Source organism: Urtica dioica, chromosome 1 (genome assembly GCF_054948205.1).
Source record: "Urtica dioica subsp. dioica isolate 48M chromosome 1, U.dioica_male_clone48M_v1_H2, whole genome shotgun sequence".
NCBI lineage: Eukaryota > Viridiplantae > Streptophyta > Magnoliopsida > Rosales > Urticaceae > Urtica > Urtica dioica.
In genome coordinates, this window is record NC_142756.1 from 59,320,286 (window position 1) to 59,328,693 (window position 8,408).

Consider the following 8,408-nt stretch of genomic DNA (forward strand, 5'->3'; position numbering starts at 1 on the left):
GCTTAAGTGAATATTTAATACAGAAATGTTATGTCAATAACTCTCTTTGTCCCTGCGTATTCATTAAGAAAAACAACATCCGGATGTGTGATAATCGCTGTTTATGTTGATGATTTAAACATCATTAGGACTGATGAAGAGATCAAAGAAGTAATTTCTTACTTAAAGCAAGAATTTGAAATGAAAGATATTGGGAAGACAAAATATTGTCTTGGCTTACTGATTGAGCACGTGAAAAATGGAATATTTGTGCATCAGTCAAATTATACGAAAAAGGTGATAAAACGTTTCCATATGAATAAGTCAAATCCTTTAAGTACTCAAATGGTTGTCAGATCCCTAGATGTGGTAAAAGACCCATTTCGCCCATGTGAGGAATCTAAACAGATTCTTGGTCCTGAAGTACCATATTTCAGTGCGATTGGAGCCCTTATGTATCTTGCTAATTGCACCCGACCAGATATAGCTTTTGCATTTAATCTATTAGCAAGATTCAGCTCAGCTTCTACAAAGAGACACTGGAATGAGGTCAAGCATGTGCTTCGTCATCTTCAAAGAACGATTGATTTATGATTATTTTATCCTAATAAGACAAAACCAGTTTTGATTGGTTATGCAGATGCAGGTTACTTATCAGATCCACACAGAGGGAGATCTCAGACTAGGTATGTGTTTACGTATGGAGGGACTGCGATTTCTTGGCGTTCTCAAAAGCAAACGCTCGTTGCTACATCATCAAATCATGTAGAGATTATAGCACTACATGAAGCAAGTCGTGAATGTGTATGGGTGAGATCAATGACGCAACATATCAGAGTCATCAGTGGTCTTTCAACAATCGAGGAACCCATCACACTTTATGAAGATAATGTCGCATGTGTTGCTCAAATGAAGGAAGGATTCATCAAAAGCGACAGAACAAAACACATCCCTCCGAAGTTCTTTTCGTTCACTCAAGAGCTAGAGAAGAACAATGTTATCAATATCCAGTATATTCGTTCTTGTGATAACTCATCTGATCTCCTCACAAAGGCACTCCCCACTTCAACTTTCAGAAAACATGTTCATGACATTGGTATGCATAAATTGCAAGATCTGTAGAAAGACCGCATCAATGTCTGCATCAGGGGGAGCTTTACATAGCTGTACTCTTTTTTCCTTACAGAGGTTTTTATCCCACTGAGTTTTTCCTAGTAAGGTTTTTAACGAGACAGCATGAACACGTAAATGTATCAATGAGCATCCCAAAGGGGGAGTGTTGCAAATAATTGGTATGCTCAAAGGTAAAAAATATAGGGTAAATTAAAGTAAAAAATATGGAGTAAATAATTAATTACCCTACACCTAACTTATTGACTAATGTACACAAATTTTACTATAAATACATGATGATGGTGAAGGGAAAATTCATCCCTAAAAATTCCTACAAAATTTACTCTTTCATTTTCACTCTACTCTCCATACCCCCCTTTTATAAATTCTAATCTTATTAGTGTTTAAAAGGTATTTCAATTGAAGTTATTCCTTTGATTTTATAACACACACACATATATATATATATATATATATATATATATATATATATATATATATATATATATTCGCCATTTACATACTCACACAATTTATCAAATATTAAGCTTTTAGCTACTAGTTGTAGAGTAGAGTACTTTACCAAGTTGTTTGAGTTGTTATATTTATGCATAGTGAATAACCGATTGAGTTCCTATAAATATTCTGCCGACAGTAGGTTGTTTATCAAGCGCCAATAAATTAGTACTCAAAGTTAGACCGTGAATTTCATGCAAAGATAGTCATAGTTGACAGTATAATGTGGATCATATATTATACACAAATTATTCTATCTTTTGTCGTGTTATTTCTTTCATTATATTAAGAGAGCCCTAATATTAATGCATTTCTTAATTCGTCAGAATCAATTGCTATCTTCACTGTTTGACTGCTAGCTTCGTATATTAAATCAGTATAAAACTCCGGATCTTGACTTTGTCTTGATATTGACGTTAACGATTTCGATTCTTTAATAAATGAGAGATTTATTTGGTGTCATGGAGTTAAGTTTTAATCCTTAAATTTAGCCCTTATCCTTCTTACTATTTTAAGTTCCGGTTGAAAAATTCATCTCCTCGTAACTAAACATGCAATGGCAAAATACAAGACAAAGAACTTCTCTTGCCTCAGCAAGGCCAATCGCCGGTCAAGGGCATGCAAGCCGTCGACAAAGCCTCATGATCCAAGGACGAGGTCAGGCTCGCCTGATCGAGGCCCTCGTCTGCCATTGGGCACACGATCTTTAGCGAGGCCTTGCCATATTAGAGAATTCTTCAAAGTTGAAGACGTTCGGATGTGAATCATGAGATGCACTTTCTTTATAGTATCTCTTACCCTCAAAATTGTGTTGAAGGTCACAAACAAGAATGTCGCAAGCCTAAAGCCGGACTGCATCAAGATGTATTGAAATCCGAACGTAGGCAAGAAACAGTTTATGGAGAAAGTGTTTAATAAGGAGGAGACAGATTCAAAAATCAAGTAATGATTTCTAGAGACCTAGCGTAGTTTATATAAAAAAAAGTGAGAGAGAGAGAGAGAGGTAACAATAAACAGTCGCACCTGTATGTTTGAATGATAGTTATTGTCGAGAACGAAAATAACTACAAGAGGCACACAAGAACACACGGCCCTTAGATAGGCAACTGCCACATCGATGATCACCCCGAGAGCCAAAAAGGAGCCTAAGTGTACTTACAAAGAGTCACTAAAGTCTCTACGCGCGAGCTGGCGCCGGATTGCGCGGTGACACTGACACGATCGTGCTCGCGCTTGCCTGAGCTATCAACGCGCGAGAGAGTGCCAAGTGGCGCTCTCATTGCTCCATAGCATTTAATAATGGTCACTTCTTTGAACATATATAAGGGGTTCACCTCATTAGTATTTGTTCTATGTGGAACTCTTTCACACTCGCACATCTCTTACAACAACACACTATTTTGTTATTTAATGAACAACAATGAAAACCACCATTTATTAAAAGCAACATTGTTGACGTGAGAAATCACCTAAAAAAAAGTCTCAACAATTCGTGATGAAAATGGTCGATTTGGATTTTCAGAGATGGGCTTCAAAATTCTGTAACGAGATTCAATCCGATCCGAAATAATAATTAGAAAGAAAAATAATTGAAATAACACAAACTAAATTAATGAAATATGGCTCGTGGCCTTTTATTGAATAAAATAATGATGAACAATAAATTTAACAAATGAAATTAGAAGTTCGCAAGCTCGGGAGCATAGAACAGTTGTAATGGTTGATAGCATATTGTAACGTGCGTAAATATGCTTATGAATCTTGTATTTATAGCTATACGCGAGACTGGGTGAGCTCCAGTTCTTCAAGGCCATGTCGTGCGTTGGAATCGTTTATCGTCGCTTATAGGCTCTCGCGCACATAGGGGCCACATACCACCTTTGACTCGGTCCCGGGGGGTAGGTTGACAAAGTCTGTGCTATGATCGATCTGTGTTTTTTGGAGTTTTCGGGAAACAATTGAGAGAGCTCGGGAATGAGCGAGCTAAACTTTGTAAAGGTAAGCTTGTGGATACGGGCTGATTCGACAATGAGCTCGACCAGTAGCTCTTGTGGGCGTACAATCTGGATTTTGAGATTGCTCTATGGGTCTAGACAAATTAGACTAATTTGGGTCTAAACGATGAGTCTTAATGGTTGACAAAGTTCAACATCAATAGCTAGTCCCCCATTTTAATCAGTACGAAGTAGTGGATAAACTAGATGAAAATGCATTGTACCCGATCCCAAGGATTTCAGGTGGATCGAGCGAGCTGACCTTATCTAAGGTGAGATCGTGAAATCCCCGAGCTCGGAAATATTCCTATTCATTGGGCCACATGGAACGTACTTTATTGGGAATGCAAGATTTTATATTTAAAAAGGTGAGGATTTCTCTTAGAAATCTCGAAATGGTTAGTATAAAATATTATGATTTGGTTTGATTTGAAATGACGACGCATTTATTGCAAGATTGTTGAGCTTTCGTGTCTATAAAATCAAGGGTCATATTCTTCGATTCTCTTATTTATTCACTCTGTGAACAAAATAAGTTACATTTTCATATTCCCCCTCTCTCTCTCCCCCTCTCTCTCTCTCTCTCGTGTGACTCTCATTTCTCTACCAGGATTTCGTTTCCTTCTTCAAAAATCTTTGTGATTTTGGCTCCGTCATTATTGTAAATAATTCATTTGTGCTATTTTAGTACGAGTCTTTAAGTGTTTATGGTTGTTTAGGTATTGAATTCAAAATTATGGGTACAAGATTGTTTTTTTATTGGGTTTATGTTCTTCGTCTTCCTCACAAAAACTTTCTTCTTCCCTTCTTTAATCCAAGAAACGAGTTAACTGACTTCGACTTCTAGTTTGAAGAAGAAGGTCCGAGTTCTCGAGGTTGAGCACCCTCGGAGGGAATTTCTTCACCGATGCCCACCGATCATGCTTCGTGTACGCTATCTCGATCGCATTCAGCGTGCATACCACATTTTTTTTTTACTTATATGTCAACAACTATTAATTCTTGTTGACATAAATATCAATAATTGTGAGTATTTGTAGACCAATATGTCAACAAATACTCAGATTTGTTGACAGATTCGCCACGAAATCTAAAATTCTAAAAATTAATACAAAACAATACCCATCACAATGACATGATAACAATCCACCACGAAATCAATACTGAACCCTAAATCTTAGTACATACAAACACAAATCATAATCTGACCTCATTTTCTTTAGACGCTTAGTTACGGAAAACAAGCTGATTAGTCCGTAGTTCGATGGTTCGCTATATAACTCGGACTCCGATGACACCAAAATGGCCTTTTTTTGCATGTTTCAGCTTCTGCTTTGTGGGCGAAGGCATGGTCTTCTTTTTCTGTGACGAAGATGAGGGTGGCACAACAATTTATGAGAAAGCCCATATCATCTTTTTCGTCCTGGGACTCCTCCGCGCTCCAAGATGATTTTGTTTGTCACCCATTTTTGATTTAGGGTTTCGCGATCGAGAAAGAGAGGGTAAGAGAGAGAGAGAGAGAGAGAGAGAGAGAGAGAGAGAGAGAGAGAGAGAGAGAGAGAGAGAGAGAGATAGAGATAGGCAAAAATGGGGAGCGCAAAGAAACGAGAAGGGAAAGATAGAGCGAGAAAGACATGGTTTTGAGAGAGATAAATTATTTTGAAAAACTGAACAACGACATTTTGAGAGGGAAATCAAGAAAATGACCATTAATGATAAAAAAGGACTGTCTAGATATATAACCACAAGATTTTATTAACAAAGCTAAAAATACATTAATAGTTATAAATTTTTGTTAATATTTATAAACAACCATAAGACTTCAAGGATATAAATGGAATGCTAAAAAAGTCCAAACTATCCCACATCACCATAATGGCTATTTGTTGATGTCGTTTCCAAGCCTTAACAATCATTGAGAAAATAACATCAAAAAGTGTTTGTGTCGTTTTATATTTTTGTGGATCTCAAGATATCGTCGTATAGAAACAATAATAAACTTAGAAAGAACAAACATAAACGATATTAAATGGGAAAAGATGCGATTTTATCAATAATAGGGTCTCAGTCACACAAGCCGAGCTCAATTAATTCGAATGATGATTTTAGATCTCAAAGAGTACAATTGAGGAGAGAGAGAGAGAGAGAGAGAGAGAGAGAGAGAGAGAGAAAGAGAGAGAGAGATAGAGTATTAATTGCTATAATAACGAAAAAACATGTGCAGTTCTTCACGGAAGAAATGAATTTATACAACGACGAGATGCGCTATTTTTGGAGACACTTACTATCGAATTCCTCATTCATCGCTTCTCATTATGCCACATCGCTATTTTTGGAGACACGTGCTACCGATTTCACCTATTCTGTTAGAGTACCTTTGGGTCCTCAAGGTTATCATTCCCCAGATGTGCCCAAACTTTGTTCGCATGGTCAACAGAATCATCACTCTGTCGATTAAGCAGGGGGTCGACGTCACAGTGGTGGATTTACTCCTTCTTTGTGTGGTCAAAGCGAACTTAAACCATGACTCTCAGTGTTTTTACCTATCAAAGTCCCCGAGAAAAAAAGGTGATTGATAAGGTCCCCAAGAAAGATACCACGTAGGGCTGGCCGTGCTTTTTGTTCTCCATCAAATAGCATTCCCTAGGTACTCACGCTAGATCATTTCAGATGACCTGGGCCAGTACCCAGAGTATAAACTAGTTAATTGATGTCGAAGTCGCATCAATTTTTGCTTTCAAATTTGATTGTTATTGTAATTTTCTTCGCTATAGAGATAGCTCGAGCTCCTAAAGCAAACGACAAATTCTATCGCAAGCTTGATAGGCTCAGAAAAGGTCAGGTCCTTTGGGCTGACTTTAACCCCTCGAGGTACATAGTTGCCGGATTTTGGCCAACCCATCTTATTCCTGACGTCAAAGAAGGTAAGTCCAATCTCGCAAGTATCGTATTTACTATATACTTTTTTTTATTGGATTTGTTGTTTATATGTGAGTTCTTGTACATAAGTTGACGGCAACATGAATGTGGAGTTCAACGCCCGCCCTGAAAGGAAAAATAACCGAGCTGCGATAACCTCGACTTCGGCAGGGACTTTGTCTAAGGCATCGAAAAGGAGAATCCCAACAGTCTAGAATGAGTCCTCCATCGAGGTGGTGCGTGCCACTACCAAAGCCTCGGTCCCCATAATCCAATTAGATCCGAAGACCGTTTCCAAGGTGAGGGCGCAAGCTGAAGTTGGGGGTGACGAGGTCACCTTGGGGGAAAGGTCCAAGGACTTGATGGGTCCACGGCCGATGCGGATCGCGCTATTGAAGGCTCCACGTTTGCAGCAGTGTCGAAGAAAAGAAAGATATCATCGATGAGGAACCTTGTCGTTGAGAATTCCTGGTGATCTTCAAAGAAGACCGGAGAGAAGAAGAAGAAATAAGAAGAAGAATGAGAGGGTGATCAGCACACCAAAAAGAAGAAGACGAAAAAGGTCGAATTTTCCAAAGGCGGCACTACCTCGTTCATTTGAGGTGATAGCTAGGCAGTCTCCATTATGCGGACATCCAAGATGCATCTAACGAATCGAGTTGCTTTCCACTACAACTAGGATTACATGCTGATGGACGATCTCTACTCGTCGGCGAGTCCGGTCTAAAAGATCACCGATTCTAACATGGCGATCTCCAAAGTGCCAACTCTTAAAGAGCGTGCTTGGTAACAACGTATGTATTGGATCTTGACTCTGGTTACTGACTTAAATCTTTTATACGCATTGTTTTTCGTAAGTTATTTCCATACTTCAGCATTTTCCCCTCTTTTCTTATTTTAAATATGCGATCGAGCTGAATTGAGGCATCCATCTATATGAGGGTCATGTCCAGGATACTGAGGAGAAGGGCGAGAACTTGGTCAAGTTGCACTATGGCATGAAGGCTCTCAATGTCGAGCACTAGGGCATGAAGGAGAAACTAACGTACCTCGAGGATGAGGGTTTGAAGAAGTACGAGTACATTAAGAAGTTTGGCAAGAAGGTCAACGAACTTACTAATGACAATCAAGATCTCCAGGTCGGCATTGAGACCGAATTGTGAAGATTGCATGATGGTCAAACTGCTACTACGTCGAGAAGAACGCAATGAGGGGCTGGAGTTAGCGAATGCCAAACTCTCTGCTTCCGTGATAGCGAGAGAGATGGATCTCGACAAAGCGAGGTCCGAGATTACGCGAGTTAAGAGTGCGGCAATAGAGGCGTATGAGAAGGCGGTCCGGGAGACTCAAAAGACTTCATCCTTGAAGTACAAGGAAGCGATATTAAGGTTCCGAACCAACAAGGAGAAGGCCGACAAGGCCATTTTCATCCTTCGCAAGCTCGAGCGGTGCCGGGCTTGGAGGTCCTTGACAACTAGGTGGATGACCTCGCCACAGAGCTCAAGACACTGACACAAACATGAAGAAACTCGAGTCGGAACTTGGAGATATCGTCATTCCTCATGTTTTGAGTCGTCTCCTAATGATGTGCCGGAAATCCTAATTGGGTCAGGGCGGAGTGGCCGACGAGCACTGATCAATGCTCGGCCATGTGTCTAGAGTGCTCGAGGGTATCACCAATGAAACCGAAGGTGCCGTTAACCAAACCCCGATGCCACTACTAGATGTCAAAATCATGGAGACTGCCGACCAGTAGGAATGTAGAGAGTTTATTTTTCTCAAGTCTTTTCCTTAAATTTCTAAGACTATTTTTTTCCCGCATATTTGTTTAGGGGCCATTTATTTTGCGCATTTTATTTATGTTTGTTATGTGTTTCGAACTAATTA